This window comes from Lepidochelys kempii, chromosome 4 (genome assembly GCF_965140285.1).
Source record: "Lepidochelys kempii isolate rLepKem1 chromosome 4, rLepKem1.hap1, whole genome shotgun sequence".
NCBI classification, from domain to species: domain Eukaryota; kingdom Metazoa; phylum Chordata; order Testudines; family Cheloniidae; genus Lepidochelys; species Lepidochelys kempii.
Genome location: NC_136383.1, coordinates 13,178,001 through 13,200,603, shown reverse-complemented (window position 1 = coordinate 13,200,603; position 22,603 = coordinate 13,178,001). Strand labels below are relative to the sequence as shown.

Genomic DNA, 22,603 nt, shown 5'->3' with positions numbered 1-22,603 from the left:
CTGTTCCTTAATCATACTTATTTAAACATCACCCACTTCTTCTTGACTCAAACCCTGAAGTCCTTACTCAGGAGGACTCCCAATGACTTCTGTACTTTTTGATCTCAGTGGGAGTTTTGCCGAAATAAGGAGTAAAAATGACCTGAGGATTCTGCCCATACGGTGTACAGAAGGACTAGCACTCTTTGACCCGGTGATCCACCTCCTGTTGGTTTACAGCCCAGACAAGGTGGGTGACGGACAGGGCTATAACTACACTGCATACACCATGGTTTGTAGCCCAGTCAGTTAAGCAATTGAGATGGGAAATAGCTTTGCAGTCCTGCATGTTTGTTAATTATCACACTATGCTTACAGCCTCCCTGGGAGGGAAAACCACTTAGCTCATCCTGCCTTTCTCCTGCATATGATGAGAACTATTATTACTTGTCATTCACTCCAAACCATTGTTGCCATCCCTGGGTGAAACAAAAGGTCCAAACTAAGGCAATCACAGAGGTAATGAAGAAGAACAAAGACAGCAACTGTTGACCAAAGCTCCTTTAATATGGCAATGCTCTGCATCAATGACAGACCTAAAGGCACAATCTGCCTTCATTTTTTAAAAAGGAGTATTTTACTGCAATTTGAATATCATATAAGATGTGGCATCTTGTTCTCAATGGCATCATTGGTGCAAAGTTCAAAAAGCTATAGCCCTTGGGCTTTTTAACAGAGAACAACAAGAAAAAACATTCTAACAGTGAACTAAAGGAATCCACAATAGATACAACATAAGAGGGCCTTGCTCGTTTACAATTCAAACCACGAAGCAAGGAATACACTCACTGATGCATCTCATCCCATCCGCACTGTGTTGATTGTCTGGTGGGGGCAGAGGGGGCGGGAGAAACTGCCTTTGTCGAGGGCTTGGAGGTGTGCTCAGAAGTTCCAGTGGATGATTTGCAGAGGGCTTGTCTACATAAAGTCAGGGGTTTGGGGAGCCTTCCAGGTCAGTGTTTCTCAACTTTTTCGAGCTGGCAACAGCTTATTTGAAATAAAATGTTCATGACTGCCTGACCTTTACTCGAACAGTAAGAGTAAAAAAAAATGCCTCAGTGAGAACAATATTATCTATTTGTTCAGGTTGTATGCTCTTCTGTTCTGTGCTTGCACAGCACCTAAAACGACAGGGTCCAGCTCCATGATTGGGGCTCCTAGGTGCTACCACAACACAAATGATAAAGAATAATGATGACAGGTTTCACAGTAACAGCCGTGTTAGTCTGTATTCGCAAAAAGAACAAGAGGACTTGTGGCACCTTAGAGACTAACCAATTTATTTGAGCATAAGCTTTCATGAGCTTTCAGCTCACTTCATCGGATGCATTCAGTGGAAAATACAGTGATTGTAGCTCACGAAAGCTTATGCTCAATTAAATTGGTTAGTCTCTAAGGTGCCACAAAAGTACTCCTTTTTTTTTTAAAGAATAATGATGTATTTGTGTGCGTGTTTCATTTCAACAGGTTGACAGAGAATACTTGACCTTCAAGGGTAGGATGTGCAGGGAGTGAGATTTTCTTTGCTTAGACCTCCATACAATTTTCAATGCTTTGTGATTTCCCCACCCACACAATTGCCCTTCATGATTTCCTTGGAGTTACAACCATCCAGAAATCCTGTTCTAGGAGAAGAGTGCTACTGAAATATCGGGTTCCTGTTGTCCCTTTGAGAGGAAGGGGGGGAGATCTAATGCAGAATGAGTGCCCATTTTGCAGTGTACAAGCCATCCAGTGCCCTTAAGGGACAGCTGAGAATGTGTAATCCCTGCAATCATTTACTTTTCTCCTTTGCTTCTTGATATGCCCGTTCAAACAGGAGAGAGGCAACAGCATGATATATGCAAAGAAGAAAATAGCAGTTATACTGACACAAGGTTCAACCTCCCACTCCCATAGAGCTTGGCAGCCGACGAGGGTGTTCAGCATCTTGAATGATCAAGCCCATGCAGCAGCTGAACTGCTAATCACTGAAGAGCCTTTAGTCCGGCTGATTTTTAAAACAGAAAATGAGTTTCCTGCAGTCATGGCCCAAACCCCTGCTACTTGGAATAGAGTTACTGTAGGGCTTTGTGCTTAATGTGCTCTGGTGTAAATCCGCATAGTTTCATTGAAGTCAGTGGGCAGGGCAGCCAATGGAGTTACACCGATTGACACCAGCTGAGGATCTGGCCTGTGAGTAATTTTTCATTAAAATTCACTTTCGTTCTTGATCACAGCTGCTGACACAGTGTCTGACGCAAGCCGTTTAGCTTCCAATAAGCTCCCAGGGGCTCCCATGACTCATTCATTCAATCTCGGTTTCTCACTCTATTTTTAGCACCTATCTGTCTTTCCCCATTCAGATTAGATATTTGAGAACAGTTTAGGGTAGGAGAAAATATGAAGTCACTCAACATTTCTGATTTCAGGAGATAAGCTGTTGGTATCTCTGACCTTGCCCTATGCATCCTGTCTCATCACAACCACCTCTCACACAAACAGAGCAGCAAAAGAGACCACAGAAGCTGCTTCACACTTCGTCTCCTTTCCAGACAGGTAGAAACCCCAACACAAAGATCCAGCTGTGGGTGAATGGCCTCCACAGGCCAGACCTGGGCCCCATCTCACATTCCCGCTGCTGCCGGTGAGGGGTAAACTATGGGAATTGACACAAAGGAGCTAATTTTAAAGAGGAAGCAGCAGGGAGGTGAAGGAGAGGGAGGACTGTAAGAGACAATAAAGCAATTATTCTAATTTCAACAGGGGATTCTTGTGGGCAGTATTGTAAGTGTGGAAAGGATAAATGGGCTTGAGTCTTGTGATCAGTTCTAAGCTGAGACAGATGCATAACTTACATGGGAGCCACATACACAAGAAGCAGGTGCAGGCTTTCACAGTTCTCAGAGACCGGAAGGGGCAGTCTGTCTGGAAATTCCCACTTCTCTATGACTTCCTCCTACCGGCAAGTTAGTTTAATCATTTCTGAGCATGAGATCTCTTTGATGTGCGCCGCCTCCAGTAATATGAACTGTAAAGCTTTCCCCAAGTGTCACGTTTCTTTCATTTTGGGTTTGGCTGGTGAGCTGATTGGTTTTGCTTTTGGAACCAAGCTCCACTTGGGCTGAACTGGGATGCCATTAGCAGAGAACCCAAGGACTGAATGGATATGAAAACTGAGCTATTCCGTCATCTAGAGATGATCCTCGCAGGTCACCCTCCAGGATAAGTCCTACTGAATTTAAATGGATTTCCACAGAAATTACTCTATAAGCCTACAGAATTTAACAGAGAATGAGATCCCTACAACAGGATTTTATACTGTCGGTTGGCTTACAAACTCTACAGTTTGATCCTTGGGTGGGATTTTCAAAATTACCCAAGTGATTTAGGAACACAAGTCCTATTGGCTCTCAAGGGGACTGTGTTCATAAGTCACTTAGGCACCACTGAAAGTCCCACCCATCATCATTCTATGTTAAATTCTATCAGTCTCTTCCTGAAGGGCAGCACTGATGTGCATTGGCAAGGCATTGCAGGGAAGGACTGTGCTGTTACAGCCTATGTCACACCCATGCTAGGCTCCTCCAGGGCTGTCAAGCTGAACCATCATCACACAATTTAAATACGCAGATCTACTTTACAAGCCTTACTTGAGAGAAGAAAACGCTCATCAGAATTGTTACTCCATGATCAGATGTACGAAACAGCAGCTTTCTCCCCCCAAAAAGGTTCTATCAAGTGACCATTTGTCTCTAAACATTGTCTTTAACGGGCCCCTTGCTCAGGATTCTCAGGGATTGGAATCCACGCTATACACAGAGTGGAATTCAGTGGCGGAATGTATAGAAATCCGAGCTTTGCTTTCCATACCAACAGACAAAGGGTAGCAGTGTGTGTCCCTGGCCCACCCCTCCCTAGGTCCGGAGAACATTCTATCAAGAAATCCCCCCCGGACTAAATCTTGGTTGGGTCTGTCCCAAACACGGTTTCTCATTCAAGCCGACACACCAAGAGCCAGAAGTGCCAAACGCTTACACCCAGTGAACTGCAAGTTAAATCCTATTAGGCAGCCATCACTGTCAATATTTATTCCTAACGATTCAGGGACAAGTTTGCTAATAAAAGGTGTCAGCTGGAGCCTGGGAGATAGAAGTGAGCAACAGAGGCGAGGGGGAAAGGGCATGACACGTTAATCAGCACCTACCCTACAAAACCCTGACAGGAACAAGGTAGTAAACTCATTAACCACTTAGGCAACAAAATCCTTGTGCATTTCATATAGCCACTGCATCTTGCCTAGGCTCCCCAGCTCCCCTTGCTTGAAGGTTTGTCATCTTTTAAGGCAGGCCTACTAGGCTTTTTTCTTTCAATCCCAAATGTATCAAAACCAACACAACATGGAGGTGGTTACTACAGACTTTCCCTTTGCCACAGCCAGAGATAATTGTTGACTCAGGTGCTCTCTTATTTATTTGCTGTAATACCTAGCGGCTCTAGCTGAGATCAGAGCCCCACTGTGCCAGGTTTTGTACAAATATATAGCAAGAGTCCCTGCCCCACCAAACGTACAGTGTATATAGACAACAGAGGTGGTGGGGAGGTACCACTACAAAACCTGTTTTGCAGGTGGGGAATTGGAACACAGAAATGAGAATCCACTTACTCACAGTCACGCAGTCTGTGACAGGGCTAAGAGCTGAACCCAGGTCCCCTGAATCCCAGCCCAGTATCTTAACCACAAAACCATCCTTTCGCTGATAAGTTTTGGGGCTGTCTTACAGAAGCACATGGGATCTCTCAACAGAAGAAGACAAAGTAGCACCTCAGAATTTGCCTTAAGTACCTTCTAACTAACTACTTTTCTTATGTATATTAACAAAAAACCTGACCACCCAACTCTTGTCACAGATCAAGTAGATGGTGCAATGATTTCTTTTAAAACAGGATATCTTTCTAGCCCTGCAATACAGCACTTTTCAAGACCGCACACTTTTTCATCTATCCAGCCTCCATCACCACAGTATGCAAGCAGCTCACAGACACCAGTGGATCTACCCTCCCACTCCCATTTAGCACTCCTCTGAGGAATGGGCGGATGCTCATCTCAGTTTTGTAGAAGTGGATTTGAGCCCAGAGGGGTTAAGTGACTTGAGCAAGGAATTTTGTGCCACAGCCAGGCAGTGAACCCTGATCTCCTGAGCCCATGTGGAGCACAAAAGCATTCCTCTTTGCTTTCTCCACGGTCATGGTGAACGTCAACCCCTCCACAAGCTCAGTAAAGACGATTATGACTTCTCGGCCCCTTTTTGAGGCGGATCAAAGCAGGTCTATTTATTTGTGTTTAAATACACACCACTCTGTAGCTGTGTGAATGGTAGTCCATGGTCTGTGAAATAAAATATCTGAGGCAGATCTTCAACTGGTGTAAATCCAGTGTACCTCCTTCAAAGTCAATGAAAATACGCTGATTTACACCGAGGATCTGTCCCCATACTGTATGCAGAATCTGTGGGGCCAGACTCTGCGTTCAGTGACACCCATTCAACCCCACTGAAACAAGCTGATACGTTTTCTTTTATGCAAGCATTTCCTTTCTTCCCGTAACGCTGGCCACCACAGCCCCTGCCCTAGACAGTAGCGTTATAACAGGTTACAGCCTGAAATAGCCAGGACCCTACTATTTTGCAATAATCTAAGGCCCAAGATGCTGGGAAATACCGTTACAATGTGGTGACCCAGACACATTGTCACATAGTGTAGTCTGAGCTTCACGGATGGGATAAAACCATGTTATAACAACATTAAGAGAACCATGCCTCAGCCCTGGTCTTTTTTTAGGGCTGTAGCTAGTTTTTGGAACATAATTATAACACAGCTTTGCCCCATCTAAACTGCCACAGCACAGGTAGGGCACATTATGCTGGAAGTGCATATCCTGTCTTGGCTATAACTGTACCATGGGCCAGAAAGGCATTTTTTTATTTCATGTAAATACGATTAAATCAAAACCAGTCCATTTCATCTGGTTTAATTTTCTTTAGATCCCACTTTAAAAAAATGAAACAGAGCCCCAGCCAGCCAGCACCACCTCCAGCATAAATACGTAATAACCCTTTCCCGCCTAAAAACCACTGGCCGCTGAGTTCTCCTTAAAAACAAAGTACTGGTGGTAACTGAAGAAGTGGGGGGCATGTCTATACTGTGGGTACGTATAGCGGCACAGCCACGTTGCTGCAGTGCCATAGCATAGATGCTTCCTACAATGATGAAAGGGTGGGGGGTTCTGTTGCTGCGGGTAACCCACCACTCCAAGAGGCGGTGGCCAGGTTGATGGAAAAATTCTTCAGCAGAGCAATGGGGCTCAGGGGTGGGAATTTATCATACCCCTGAGCGCCAACAGCTATGTTGATCCAACTTTTAAGTGTAAACCAGGCCTTAGACAAACATCTGTCAGGGGTGGTCTAGCTCTACTTAATCCTGCCTGGGGGAGTAGGAGGGAAGGGCTGGACGAGATGATCTTTTGAGTTCCCTTCCGCCCTCCATGACTATGATTCAAGTCATGGCAAGTAAACAGAGAAGTGGTTGTCACACGGGTAATGTTAAGCATTTGCTACATCATCGCCACTAAACGAGACTTTTGCTCAGCAGCAGCAAGTTAAATTGCCGTGATGCCCTTGGACATCTTATAAAGCCAGCACTGGAGGGAGAAGAGGGGAGGGTTGTTTATCGTTGTTAATCACAATATGGTTATTTATGTTATTCTGGGCCGCTAGGCAATGGATGAAACAACCAATCGCGCTGCAGATTTCCTTTCGGATACTTGTGAACAGTAAAATTCAGTAAAATAATAGTCACTTATAAAATGTCCGTCTCAGTGACTATTATTAATCCAGAATGGCACTTGTAATGACAGCCTATCTCCTATCAGTACAGTACGCGCTCACAAAAAGGAAATGCTGGCCAGGACTTGTCTAAAAATCTGACATTTCCAACCTTTTCAATCTTCTTGTTAGGACCGATGCTACTTGGCGCTCACCACCATTGCTCTCCCAGGGCAGTGGGAGTGGGTGGGCATTCATCTTTTGTTTAATTGCCACTGTCAAAATGGGGGAAAGTGCCATGGTATCTCAGGTCACACAATGGGTAGATTTACAGGATGCTGTCAAACATCATGGCTGAGAAAGCAGTGGTCTGTGAAATCCCAACTTTTGAAGAGCAGCCTCCAAGGGCCCTTCGATTTGGACTTTGTCCAGAAGCAAAGATTGCACTGGTTTAACTCAAAAAGTTTTACAAATCAATTTAAACTGATGCAAACCCCATGAACACAGGTAAATCGGTTCACCCTGACTTATATCCATTTCATTTAGAGCTAGGGATTATTATTATTATTCATTTGGTGTATCTTCTCTTCTCTCTTATCCGCACTTTAACACCTATTCACATTGTCAGAGCCATGCAAAGGTGCCTTAGTGTAAGTGAGAATCAGGGCCTCAAGCTATATTACCGCAGGAATGCACAAGAACATAGATTAGGTTCACTTAGATAAGGGGTTATTTTGGGAAATTAGCAATTAAACATTTTTAAATATAAATCTATGTCTAATTTCAAACACCTGATGTATCATAGACCTTAGGCCAGATCCTCAAATAGGGCAAATTGATTGCATATAACAGAGTTTCTTCTTTTAGCTTACAGAATATATTTTCATTCCCCGCATTATTATATTATATCCCGCAAACCACTGGTCATAGGAGTCACCTTTCCTTGCTCCAGTAGTCCCAGAAAAGTCAATGGGCCTACTGTGAGTATTGAGGACTACTCACATGATCGAAGGGTTGCAGGATCAGGTCCGATATAACTGGACTTATTAAAATATTTCTTAGCCTGTGAGTCGGCAAAATATTTAAGCATGCGCTTAATTTTAGGCACGGATTGAAGTCCATACCTAGGGCTTGATTCAGCAAGATCTTTAAATACACTCCTAACGTTAAGCCCAGGAGTAGCCTCCCTGCACTTAAAGTTAGGTGCATGCTTAAGAATCTTGCTGAATCACGGCCCTCCTCAGCAAAGCATTTATGCTCATTCTTACCTTTAAGCTGCTGCTCAAATTCCATTGACATCACAATGGGATGTTGCTGACTAGGGACTGGATTACTTATATGTTTCAAATTAAGCAGATACTTAAATACTCTTTCGAATTAGGGCCCCCTGAAAAGTGTCATTTAACTTTCCAGCCAATCCCTTCCGCGAGCAGTACCTCTGGGGTGCCCAGAGATCAGACGCCAGCAGATGGTCTCTCAGCACCTCACACAGTTAAGACAAATCCTTTGTACTTCCCAGTTGGAGTCACCAAACATTAACAGGCAAACAGTAACATCTGCCAGAAGCATGAATTACAACTGGATATTGAACTTTTAAAATATATCAATTTTTATATTTATTATTTGTATTGCCATAGCACCTAGAAGCCGCAGCCCTGGACCGGGACCCCATTGTGCTAGGCACCATGCAAACACAGAACAAAAAGACAGTCCCAGCCCCAGAGAGCTTACAGCCTAAGTAAAGAATGTAGAGTGTCTTCGAGCAGCATATTGCACTGGGTCAGACCATGCTCGTCTTGTTTTCGATGACTAACCTCCTTCCAATTGCAGTGGGAGCAGGAGCAAGGCCAGCATCCTTTTGTTTTCTCTTTGACTGGGAATCTAGGATATTTTAAAAAAAAACTAAAGACTCCTGGGATTTTTAGCTGTATTTCATTGGCAGCACGGGATCACGCCCTACCTTCCGATCCGTATGCAGGACTCTCATGCCCTTCAATGGTAGCCCCATGGGCAGAAGGATGGAAAGGATACTGGTGCAGAGTTTACTGCACATTCAACCTCTGACTTCTTGGAAAGGCTTTAACTCAGCTAATGATGTATTGGGTTCTGGTACACAATCACTAGCAGCCAGGATTGTTCCATACTGAGTTTGCTTCTTTCCCATGATCTTACCCAAAGGGCACTAAATGCCACTCATCAAGCGCCAGGGATGACCTGATCCTCTAAACTTTGCTCACGTATAGAGCTGCCACCTCTCCGAGGTACAAAAAACCGGGACATCTGGGATGCTCCTGAGCCCATAGAACTAGACAGCTGGCAGATTTCCCAGGACAGCTACCTCAGAAAAGGGATGATCCTGGGGAAATCTGGACCGGTGACAACTCTACTCATGTGAGTAGCCTTTCTGGACCTGTGAGCGCACAATGACTTCTCCCAGGGGCTTGCTGGACTAGGCTTCATGTCTCATTCAAAGGATTTCCACACCCCAACTTTTATACCTTGATCCTGCTCCCACTGGAGTCAATGAAAAAACTCCCCAATGTTTTCAATAGGACCAGGAAATTAAGCCCACACTGTTGAGGAAATGCACAGGGCCTGAAAGCCTCATTCGCCTGCTTGCCTGGAGCAAGCAGGAATTTGGAGCAGAGGAGTGAGCTGGTTGGGACCCAGAGAACAGAGCAGCTACAGCTGCTGATTTAGCGGGCACGAAGCAAGTTGGGAGCAGAGCAGCCCAGGGGCTGCTGTTGCTTTAAGAGAGGGGGATGGGGGCAGAGTGGCATAGGAAGTGGTGCTCAGTTAATTGGAGGGGAAGGGAAGGGGGAACCCAGGAATGAACCTGTGAGTGGCTGGCTGCATAGGACTATATGTGAGTGTGAGTCTATGTGGGTTCAGGTAGTGGGGGAGTACATTCGTGTTTGAGTGGGTGCATATGGGTCTGTGGACGAGTGGTTGGGTGCATACATGCAGGGTGGCAAGTGGGTGGGTACATGGATGGGCATCTGTTAGAATGGGTTCATGTGGGTGAGTTTGCAGAGCAGGTACATGAGGGCTGGTGAGCAGCTATGGGGAATGGGAGTGGAGAGAAAAACGTGGGCAGATCATTTAAAAAGCCATACATGATAGAGAAAGACAGATCTTTGGGGAGATGCAGGAGGTGGACAATATAGGCAAAAAGATTGTCTTCTCCTCTCTATCTAGGGCAGAGGTTCTCAACCTTTCCAGACGACCGTACCTGGTGTAGGAGTCTGATTTCTCTTGCGTACCCCAAGTTTCACCTCACTCAAAAACGACTTGCTTACAAAATCAGACATAAAAATACAAAAGTGTCACAGCACACTGTTACTGAAACATTGCTGACTTTCTCATTTTTACCATATCATTATAAAATAAATTGATTGGAACATAAATCTTGTACTTACATTTCAGTGTATAGTATATAGAGCAGTATGAACAAGTCATTTTCTGTATGAAATTTTAGTTTGTTTTGACTTTGCTATTGCTTTTTATGTAGCCTGTTGTAAAAGTAGGCAAATATCTAGCTGAGTTGATGTACTCCCTGGAGTACCTCCAGGGGTACAGGTACCCCTGGTTGAGAACCACTGAGCAGAGCAAGCCTGGTTTTCTGGGCACCTCCAGTGGGAAAAGGGTATGGGGGGGTGCGGAAAATGGGTAGCTTGTACCACTGCATCTCTCCACAGAGCTTCTGCCAACAGAACCCAAGAAATACACCAGGCCCTGTGGACCTCACTACAGACCCTAAGGTAGGATATGCTGTGGCAGCTTTTACTGCTGCCATTGGGATCTGTTGGAAAGCACAAACAAATAGAGGTCATGTGCCAATGAGATATGTGGAGGCTTACTCAGAAGAAGATTGCTGATTGATTAAAAGTGCCCACTTATATGTCTTAGGGAACAAAAAACAGCCATTCAGTTTTGTCTCAGTAAATTCTGCTCTCAGACGTGTGTTATACCTAGCACACTGAAATGCCTAAAAACGTTAGGCTTACAGAGTCCTTACTACCACTAGATCAGAGTTCTCACTGGTCTGACGATACATGACATGAAAGTTTACAAATATGACACAAAAGGGGATTTATGTGGCTCTGAAGGTGGGAAGGTCGTCCAAACAGGAAGAAGTGAATTGAATCACGTCTGGGGAATCGCTATCTTTGGAGGAAGATTTCATATTGAAGTTCCCAGGAAAGTGTGTTAATTAAGGGCCTGATCCTTCATTCATTTCCCTCCCACTGAGGTTCCTGGGAGTTTTGGATGCACAGATAATGGAGCATAGAGGACTAAAATTATGAAATGAAAGGGAAAATTAGATCTGAAAACTAAATATTTTACTAGCACAGGGATATAACTGATCTTGTATCTTGGACAAGAACTGCTCATTCATAGACTCTTTTTAAAGTCTAAGGCTTCAAAATTTCAAAATGTAAAAATAAAACTCTTACTCACAAGGTAGCATATATCTGACCTAGCAAACGAACACACATCCTCTGCTAAAACTATGTTGTAATCAAAGAGGCAAAATTGAGGTGAGCAGCACTTCTGGGTAAGACTTTTGAGCTGCTTTGTTTAGGTTATATATCACAGCTTGTTAATATCACAAGCAGTAATATGACAATATGTTAACTGCACACAGGAGACCTCAACTCATTTTCTCCTCTACCGTTTTATCACCGTTTTATAACTCCTTTCAGGAAGATAACTGTATTGTCCCTCTAGTGGCCATCAAAGACTAACAATCTAGATAATTGAACTACTATGATACATTTGTATCGTTTTGTCTCTGTTGAACTTGGCTGGAATTTTCAACTTGTATTATGTCGGCTCTGCTCTGGAAAAAAGGCCCTAAAATATACTTCGATTTCCTCCTTCTCTGAAACTTACAGATGACACAGTGAAACAGGAAAAATGTTACAACATGATCAATTTTTTTGTTGTTTTAAAACATTCCAAGAAGCAAAATATCAAAGCATTTTTTTTAAAAAAAATGAAAGTAAACAACACATTCCTCAGGCCACATTTATCCCTGGTGGTGAGACCACACTGACTTCGCTGGATGAGTTGGGCCCCTGATATTTAAGAGTTTCCTTATAATCAAGATGAACAATTTTCTTTGTTTTTCTTAAAAAGAAAAAAAAAAGGCTAGTTGCTTTCTACCTCCAGAATGAGACATTAATAACTATGGACCTCACTCTGATCTCACGCCAGTTTTACATGAGTGTAACTCCTGACTGGAGTGGAGTTATTCTTGATTTACACCAGTATACATGAGAGGAAAATCAGATTTTCTATTACAATGAGTCTCTCGGCATCGAACTGTATCTCTCTCTCTCTCTCTTCAGCTGTAGGTGAAAACATTGGCTTGGCAAATAATTAACCACAGTTAAAGTCATAGGCTCCTCCTTCACCAAACTTCTCAAAATAAGCACTAACATTAGAGAGAATCCTTCTACACACAAAGCTTAGTACCCCAGATCTGGCTGCCTTATAGCCTTCCATTGCAAATAACAAGGATTTTCTGTTTCTTTCAGGCACTAGGGAAAAGAAAAATAACCCTCCAAGTTCTCAGAATTTGTACGGATCTCTCCAAACGCCCCATCCCCGAGCCAGCACTTACCATTCCTAAAATAAATCCTCAGGTCCAGCCGCAGGGGAGGGCACATGAGCCCCCCAGAATCCTGTCAAAAGCCCAAGTTCAAATCTTTTGGCGTCCCACTTCCTGAGGAGGCTGCAGCCCTGCCACTGCTTCAGTGAGAGAGGGAGGCATTGCTTCTCCAGGGGGGTAATTCAGGAGACTCTGCAACAATAGCCTACTCTCTGCAGCCCCTCTCTCCACGGTTTGTCAAGCAGCAGTGCCTCAGTGCAGTCGTATTTGCTGTGATCCAGCATCCACAGTGGATTTAAGGCAAGCCAGCATGCGAGAAGCCGACTATGCAGTTGACAAACAGCCCTGACAGAAAGCATAACTCACGCATATGTTTGCTGCAGCACATCCAGAGCTGGTCAGGAAAGCACAACACTTTTCACAGCTCCCAAATGATCATCCAACCCTCTCCTTCTTCCCTCCCAGTCTCAGGTAATCCCACAAGAAACCTGCTTGGATTGGCTCAAGGCACTCAGGGCTGCATTTGCATTTCAATGGCTCAGGAGGCTCCCTCCAGTTTGAAAATGGATCTAGTATTCCCAGGTCAGGTTCTGCTCTGCCTCCCTGTCCCTGCTCCTCCTGTCACTGAGCTACTAGTGGATGGAGACACGCTGATTCCTTGCTCAGCTGGGAGAGGCAGCTTCGTTCTGGATTTAGATGAAAAACAAAGTCTCTGCCTAGTTTGTAGCCACTCTGCAGTCCTGAGTAGATCAAATGGAGCATTGATAATAGGAGGGAAAAACTTCACTGCTTTTATAAAGCTCACGTTACAGCAAAGGGAATAACCATTTTCCTCCTCTGTGCATTCTCTCTGGTATTGTAATAACAACACAACCAGACCCACCGGGCCTAGCTCTGCAGCCCAGCGCCCACTGCAATCTGTGGGCCTGGTTCTCCGCTCGCACTGCTGTAAATCAGGAGTAGTTCTGCAGGAGTCAGTGGGCCTGATTCTCCTCTCACTCACACTAGTGCCACACCACTGACTTCCACGGAGATACTGATTTCCACCACGGCAAGGGAGGAGGCCCAATGGAGGAAAGATCAGGCCCAAGGGGATACCCAAGAGGAAACCAGTCAGTTCAAAAGCTGAACTCCCATCCTTTTGGTCCCTAACGCTCATGCCTTAGTGACCCGTCTCCCCCACTTTTGCCCTCTGTCCTCCTTTAGGGCTGTTTCTGTGCTCGCAGCTGATTCATGCTGAAAGGCCCGGTCAGTGTTCTCTGTTGTTCTTCCTGTTTTTCACCAGCGTGTGAATACCGAGTCTAGCCCTCATGCAAAGACTTTTAACACCACTTAACTCTTGCACCTTTGCAAGCTGCTAGCAGCGCACAGATGCTGAGCAAACAGGAGGACTGCAAACCAGTAGGGAAGTAGGAGGTACATCCAGTACTGAAGGGGAAAAAATCGTTTTAGACTCCAAACAGAAGAGTAGATGGAGCCTATAGAAATACAGTTGTTCCCCTCAAGAGATGAGTAACTCTATGGAGATATAGGTGAGTTTCCACCAGTGGATGGTCTTGCTCATAAAGTGACTTTCATTCAAGGAGCTCTAAGAGCTTTACAAAAGTGGCTATTACTCTGATCTCCATTTTATAGATGGGGAAATTTATGCCCCGAGAGGATACGGGATTTGTCCAAAGTTCACACAGCAAGCCTGTGGAAGAGCTGGGGATATAGAACCCAGGCCACCTGAGTCCCAGGGCTTTGTCTTCACAAGAGAGTAGCATTGGTTTAATTTAAATGGGCTTTTAAACTCATGTAGTTAAGCCAGTGAAATAGGTTGTGTGGACAGTCTTATTTTGAATTAAGTGTTTCATGTTTTGGTTTAGCTTAAATGTATTCCTAATCATCCTAAACTGAACTAAAATGAGTCATTCCTAAACTGAAATCAAAGTGTTTACACAGCATTTTGCATTGGTTTAGCTAGAATCAGCTTGAATTCACACCTTAAATTAAACCAGTGCTACTTTCCATGTAGACAAGGTTGCCAGCTTCTGCTCTAAATACCACTTCCCATGCTACCAGCCTGAGAAATCTACTGGTTAGCAAGACGCACATACCAAACACATCTATGTGCCACCTTCCCAACTCTGGGATGGTCGGGAAAATGGGAGAGAGGAGAAAGGCTGTGGGTGATGGCATAACTGCTGTAAGTGTTAGCTAGGACCTTTAATAATGAAGCCTGTGACCTGAATGTGGCACTGTCCGCCACAACGGGGATCTTGCAGGAGAAATGTCACTTTCCACGTTCTGCAGACTATGCTTCTTCACAGTGAACACCTGTCCTCAGCAAACACTGGTACGTTACCACCTGACTGGGCACAATGCCAGTTTATTAGATGGGCCTGACTTTAGTTATATTACAGAATTAGCATGTCCATCAAGTTTGATTAATAAAGGCCAGATTACCATCCAGGAAAGTCAAAATAGCTCCAATACCTACCTTGAAGGGGATATGCCACCACCTCTCTAGAACAGAGAGGGATTCATTCTGATATCCAGAAATAGCTTCCTCAGCCGTGCAAGGTGAGTTTTGGGGTATATGGGAATGAGGATTAAGTAGTATGCTAGGGGTGGGGACAGTGGGGAAAGATTAGACTGAAATCTCCACCCTTGCAGCGTCTCTTCACCAGTATCGGGTTTACCATGGTGCCAGGCCCAGAGTCAGAAGGGGCTCCGGCTAGCCCTATCCTCTGGCTGGCATAGCCAGCCAGGAAAGCTGCCCCAGCCCCTGCTCCACCCCCACCCCACTTCTTCCCACCCCTGCCCCCACGCCACCCCTTTCCCTGAGCTACGTCCAGGGGACTGCAGCGGGGTCGGGAGAGCCCTGCACTCACCAGGCAGTGGGAAGTGGAGCGACCCAGCCCTGACCCACTCTGCTGGCTCATGCTGCGGGGTGGTTTCCCCCTGTTCCCCAAGCCTGGGGTGGAGATGGAGCAGTGGGGAAGGGGCATGGGATGGGGGAAGCGAAGGGGCATGGGAGTAGGAAGCAGGGGCAAGGGGGAATTTGGAGCCCAGCATGCGGCATCCCCTTGGCAGAAGCTGGGGCTCCCCTGTTCAGCAGGCCCATCGAACCCCCACTCTGACAAGCCCGACCTCTCCTGCATCTGTACCACCCCGATGAGCGCCCCCAGACACCCTCCCCACTGAGCCCCAACCACCTGCACCCCCACCCAAATGAACCCCACCTCCCCTGCCCCTAGATCCCCCCAGCTGAGCCCCCACCACCTGCACCTGGACCCCCACCCAAATGAACCCCACCTCCCCTGCCCCTAGATCCCCCCTGCTGACCCCCACCACCTGCACCCCCCACCCAAATGAACCCCACCTCCCCTGCACCTAGATCCCCCCGCTGAGCCCCAAACACCTTCACCTGGATCCCCTTCAGAGCCCCATTGCCTGTGCACTTGGAATCCCCGCAATGAGCCCCTGTACATCCAGATCTCCCACTGAGCCACCTGCACCCAGACTGCCCCACAAAGAACTCTCCTATGCCCACCTAGATTCCCCCACACTAAGTCCCTCTGCACTTGGATCCTGCTGCCAGGCTGAGTCTGCTCACCCACACCTGGGTATCAGGGTCGGGTGCAGCCTCACTGCCGAGTCCCTGTCCCGGGGTGGGGTGGCCGGAGGCTGCAGGGTAGTCTCCCACCTTCATGCAACCAGTGGCCTGTGCTCCCCACTGCCATGTTGGAGCCTCCACATTTATTTATTGACAAAATTTGCAGAATTTTAAAATATTGTGCACAGAATTTTTAATTTTTTGGTGTAGAATCCCCTCAGGAATATGGGGTGCTGTGCAGCTGTGATGGTGGGACTGTGAGGAAGCTGGTGGGCAATGGGGAGGTCTATGAGCAGGGGGCATTGGGCAAGCGGTGTGGTGTGCAGGGTGCTGTGCAGTTGTGGTGGGAGGCCAGAGGGGGAGGTTTCTGGGAGGGGTGGCGGCTGGGCATAAGGGTGGGGCGGTGTGGTGTGGGCCCACCCTCAAGGGGAAGGGGCATGCTGGAAGCACAGGGCTGGGTAGGCCAGTGTGCATCTGGCAGCTGCAGGTTCATAAACAGTGCCCTTCTGCTGGGCTGCACAGAGCGGGGCTGCTCCGGCCGCGCTGTGCCTCATTGTCCCCAGCCCATTCTTCACTCTGGAGACTGACCATCCCGCCCCCCTGCGCCTTGCCCCATCGGGGCCCACAAATATGTTTGGCGCCAGGCCCACAACAAATTAATCCGGCCCTGCTCTCCACGGAAGAATGCCACAGATGACACACCTTGCTCAGCGACTGTATAAAGCAGTCAAGCATTCACAAACTGGATGCCATCTGTGTGGGATTCTTTCACAGAGAGCTACTGGCAGGGTGGAGATTTCAGTATAATCCTTCCCAACTCCCCCACCACTGGCAGACAGCTTAGTCCTGATTTCCTTGAGGCCAAGGGACCATTTCTTCTCAACAGAGCCTTGAATGTTACATTCATTCTGCTAAAGCCTGACATGACTTTTGCTAGCCAATCAAATTAACGTAATTTCCCTAGATTTTGCAGCAGTCAAGGCAGGGGCTGTATTTTATAGGGCCTGTTCCACTGTAAAATCTACAGCGTATTTTGCCGGTTCATGCTCATTCCATTATGAGACACATGGGTCCAGTGTAATTACACCATATGAAATATGCAACTGAGATGTGCAAACAGTTTTCCAGAACTTTTTTCAAGCAGTGAAACAAAGTCCCTTCCTGGGGTATAATCGTAAAAGCTTCTTAGCAACAGGCATTTGTTCTTGCGTGTGATAAAAATTTAACAACCACAGCTTGCCCTCTAAGACCTCAGACTCACTGTAACTGGCGGTGGTTTGTTTCAGCGTTATGCGTTTCTGAGAGCCCAGGTACAAACCTTCAGGCAGCTTGCCACAGGCTTTCCAGCTGGGAATTAATTAGCAGTGATTATAACAAGCACACATTCTGATAGAGGAAGTCTGCATCAGAGCTTGCAGCCTGAGTGCCTTGAGCAATGATCACGTCAGTACTTACAGGATAAGCGAGGCTGGGTCATGTCAGTACTTGGATAGGAGACCCCACCACTCAAGGACTAGCGGCTGTAGGAATTGGTGATTAAAGGCCTCACGTGAGAACAGCTAAGAATCCATAACTCTCACTGAACTTCTCCATACAAGTTCCGAATAGGTGGCCGTAATCCCTCTGGGTTAGATTGTGCTACCCTTGCTCACATTGAATAGTATTCAGAGTAACAGCCATGTTAGTCTGTATTCGCAAAAAGAAAAGGAGGACTTGTGGCACCTTAGAGACTAACCAATTTATTTGAGCATAAGCTTTCGTGAGCTACAGCTCACTTCATTGGATGAAGTGAGCTGTAGCTCACGAAAGCTTATGCTCAAATAAATTATTGAATAGTATGTTATTCCTTTTGAAGTCCCTAGGACCAATTTGGGAGTAATGTGCTACTCAGCATGAGGAAGGGTGTTAGTATCTGACTCTCTGCATCAGTATTAAGCAGTGCCCCAGTTTGGTATTAGCAGTTACTATGCCCTGGTCTACACTACAGTTAGGTCGATGTAAAATAGCTTCTGTCAACCTAACTCTGTAAGCGTCTACACTAAAATGTTGCTCCCGCCCATGTAAGTTGCCCACTACCCTGACTTAATAACTCCTCCTCCGTGAGAGGTATAGCGCTTAGATCGATGTAGTTAGGGCAACGCAGCGTCTGTGTAGACACTGCGGGATTTACATCGACTGCTGCTGCCTTTCAGAAACTGTCCCACAATGCCCCACACTGACAGTTAAATTGGTGCAAGCACTCCTGGTGAGGACGTGCACGACTGACACAAGGAGCATAGCACGGAAGTGCAAAAGCAATTTAATTACTGCGGTGGCTGTATGTTGACATAACTTAGGCAACTTAATTTTGTAGTGGAGGCTTGCCCTTAGTTACAGAGAAGCATATACCTCATATAGTGAAATGTGTTTTGTTAACGTCTGAAGTCCTTTGAGATCTTTGGATTGTGGGTGGTGTCCAGGCCAAATTCCAATTTGGGAAATCACTTTACAGTCGCTGAAATTCCCCTCTAATTTCAGCTGGAGAAGATAGTCTTCACTTTATGCCCTGAACTGCTGCAAAGCCCTGCTCTGCACTGTGAAACAGCTGCTACATTTCACACCAGAAACGGGGGGTGGAGCAGCTCCTGTTCGTGGGGCGGGATTGCCAACGGCTCAGCGGTCATACTCGGGGCCACATTTAAAATAAAGAGTTCAGCTCCCATTTACAGCCCTCAGGAATGGGCACCTTTCGCCTGAGGAGCATGGGGGTGCGGAGCTGTTGAAAAATCTGGTCCTTATTCTCGTGCCTAAATAGAAGCTCAGCACATTCGAAAACACAAGACCTTCCTTCAAACAAAGGAAAGGATATGGTGTTGTGATCAATAGTTTTCCACCAGTGACATTATGAAAGGTGACTTTGATGATACCGGTCTCAAATTATATATTCTGCGAAGAACCATGGGGCAGATTCAGCTAACTTGGGTTTTTTTGGGTTTTTTTGGTAGTGTTTTATGTCTGCTGTTTGATTCTGAGGATACTTTAATCCTATTTAGTGCACCAGAAGAAGACATATGATCTCCCTTAACAAACCCCAATAATTAGTACTTTACAATGAATTTTTCTCAGCGCTGGGGGTGTTTTCATTGCCTTTGAAAATGTGCCTTGACCTAACATCAAAAGAGAAACTGGGGAAACTGGAGATAGACTCTTCTGGCTTTCTGGTGTGTTTCTCAGAAGTGTTCCAAGTCAAATTACAAGCTGTCTGAGTGAAATATTATAGAGACGGATTTACCTACCCTTTGAAAAAACTCCATTAATAATGGAGTCACTCCCTGTCGGCATCTTGCACTCCTGAACCTCAAGCATGACCTAAATTCACATTTACGACAAACTGGCCACGCTCTCGCATTCATCTAAAGCGACGTGGTTTATTTACTGTTTCATAGATGTGTTTATTCAAGAGCAGAAGCCTTCTCCTGGCAGCTCATTTGTGTCTCGTTTGCAGGCCGGCACAGCTCTCCCCGGACTGGGGTTGAGCTTCAGGAATGTGTCCTATTCCATCAGGCATGCCGGGGAAGTTTGGTGTAGTTTAAATTTATAACCTGGAAATAGCAAGGATCTTCCTTTGTTTTCATTCCCATTTCTGATATTTAGTAGGAGCCAGGTATTTCATGGTGGGACCTGCCTCCTCCCTGAATATTCCAGTTGCATTGTCAATGCAAAACTATGCATGGATTCTGAGATGCCCTTATAAAAAAAATGCTACAGTCTCCTGTAATGATCACACAAAATTCTGCAGTAATGACAGATTATCCTCTGGATAGGGGCTGATTAACACTGCTCCAGAGGTGCAAAACTTCTCCTAAGCCAGTCACTGAAGAATTCAACCCCACAGTCAGGGAAAGCTTGGGAAGCACAGAACCTGTTTCCCCCGCCCTCCCACAACCACCAATGATGGGGACATGGTTGGAGAAAGGGACATGACTGGGGTTGTCTTATGTCCCAGCAATCCCTGGTTCCCAGAGTGGTCTCTAAAGGCTTGTCTGCACGGTCTGCTGGCACTCAGCAAGCCAGGGTGTGAATGTACAGCACACGAGCCTGTTGTGTACTGCTTGAAGCAGGGCACTACAGAATTTTCAGTGCATGGGGTCCACATGGCCAATTAGTGTGTGGCAGGCTGCCATGCTGTACGTTCACACTCTGTACAGACCGTGTAGATGAGCCCTAAGATAGCAGGTGATATTTTATTTACTTCTTCAAATTCCTCTAATAGCTCCTATCCTGAAGCTCTAGAGCAGTGCTATTCAAAGTGGTGGTCCGTGGACCGGAGCTGGTCCACGAGCCATTGGCTGCCAGTCTGCGGGCACATTGGAAAAAAAATTGCCAGTCCCCCACATCAGATAGGTTGAGAAGCACTGCTCTAGAGGATCATGTAAATTGTTTAAATACAAAGGAGTGGGTAGACATCCCAGAGATAGTGACTAGCCCATCCAAAATCACACCCATCCTACACAACGCAAACCTCCCAGCCAAGTAATAACACCCCTCATCTGACCACCCTCTTGCCAAAAGGCTTGGGAAAGTAAGGAAAGCATAAAGTGTGCTCTTGCAAGTCAACAATTTTGAGCTTTGTCAAATCCAGTGGAGAGAAGTGGGGTCCAGCCCCACCCCAATTCCAGCTCCCTGGGCCCCAATTCCAGCTCCCTCCCGTTCCAACCAGGTGGCTGTTAGTTTAAGCACTGAAATTGGCTATCACTGTGGCAGAACCACATGAGGAGAGATTAGGTCTACCAGAGAAGTGCAAAGTGTCATTATTGAAGGCACAATGCTGCAAGCCTTACTTACATGAGTAATGCTCACTCAGCAGAGTAGCTGCATTCACATTAAACAATGTGACTTGTAACATGGCCTTGTTATCAAGGGGACTACTCTGCTAGATAAGGATTACTCACATGAGAAGGGCTGCTGGATCAGGCCCAATGTACATAAAAACTGGCTTTTAAGTCTATTTTTTAAACCCAATTTCCTGTCAGCCCTAAATCACAAAAGAAGTCTTTTGCGTTTGCTCAGTCCTAGAATTACACCCTGTCCAGAAAACAAATCACCAGATATAATTTTGCTCTTAGGAATGGTTCGTGGTCCTATGGGGCTAGCATGGAGACTAAATCACACTTTTTACTCGAAAGAAAGAAAAATCCCTTCAGATTAGGGTCAAACTCTTTGGCAGGGCAGCCCGAGGGATCAGTAGTTTGGATGCCTGCACTGCAGGCTAAGCTGGAGATAAACAGAGCCGTTCAGTTTACAAAGCCACTCACTTCCCAAGAACTGTACTGCTCTCTGCACAACGTACGAGTACACATTTTAGAGGCCCACTCTTACGTACACTGCTGTAAAGAAGGAGCAACTCTATCGGAGTCAGTCAATGAAATTACATGAGTTTAAAATTGGCACGAGAGCAGAATTAGGCTCCAAGAGTTCACATTGCCCTTTTCCCTTTTTAAACTGTAGGTGAAAACAAGAAGAAGTCTAAATGCCGTACTAGTGACCTGGAGATTCTGGTATACGTATACTGAGCAAAGGGCTCACTGAGGGGCTGCCTCTTCTGACCTCCCATCAACATTGGGATCTGTGAGGCATTCTTGTGGTCACTCCATCCCAAAAGCTGAACTGGGAAACTTCCCCCACCCCCTTCACAGACAGTCTATCAGTGCTCAGGTGTAAGTGCTTTCAGACCTCAGGGCAAGGTGCATAGTTGGACCGGGCGTTCTCTGCTCTTCTGGGACACAGTTGGGAGGGTTTCTGTTTCAGCCCTATGCAGGTGTGGCCAACGGTCGGAGTGAATTACTCTGCTGCTTGTGGTAGACAGAGCTGGGTACACGGACAAAACATTTTTGCATTTCGTACAGTGCTCAGATGCTGCAGTGATGGGCACCAGCACAGATTCAACAGAGATACTGAAGGACCCCACGGCGCCAGCAATGCACAGCTTCACGTTGGGAGCCATGCAGAGTTACACCATCCCGGGGAAGCTCTGAGAAACCTTTTGCTCCTTAGAAGTAATATTCCTCTGGAGCGCCTTGGTGTGCAAAGAGAGCACGCACACGGCGGCACCCCTTCAGAGACTTGGTCTTCAGGAAGTCAGTGTTCTGAGACTGATTGGGAGAGAATTGCTATTTTCCTTGTCTTCCAGCATTCAGAGCAAGTCCGCGGGCCAAATACAAATTCTCCTAGGCTGGTGTTGGCGTCGTCGGAGGATGAGAGGTTCTCTGCTACAGAATGGAAATCAGTGTGAGCCCACTACGTCACCTTCCCGCGGGGAGCAGAGGCGGAGGGAATCAGTCACACAGGAGAGATTCATTTCATGCATTCTAAAATAACTGCCTCCCACTCTCCTTAATAAATTTGCTAATACAGCCTGAACGCTCAGAAACAAGTGTGAGCTGCAGCTGCTTAAGTCCACAAATAACACCTATTAAAAATAGACATACATGAGTAAACAGTGACTCATGCTTTCACCGACAAAAAGCAGGGCAATTATGACTCCTAAGATGACACTCACATGGT

The 22,603-nt window shown here is 46.1% G+C and overlaps 1 protein-coding gene across 2 annotated transcripts in view; it reads right to left on the bottom strand.

The window, feature by feature from the left end:
• SHROOM3 (shroom family member 3) overlaps window positions 1-22,603 on the bottom strand; it is a 164,047-nt gene that overhangs the window by 69,887 nt on the left and 71,557 nt on the right. The window contains exon 1 of one of the 2 annotated variants that reach the window (XM_078852428.1): window positions 12,472-12,896. The exons of the other annotated variant lie outside the window; for it this stretch is intronic. The gene's annotated coding sequence lies outside the window, so the exon portion shown is untranslated. Of the gene's footprint in view, window positions 1-12,471; window positions 12,897-22,603 lie in introns of those variants that run through there. 2 annotated transcript variants of the gene reach the window in all.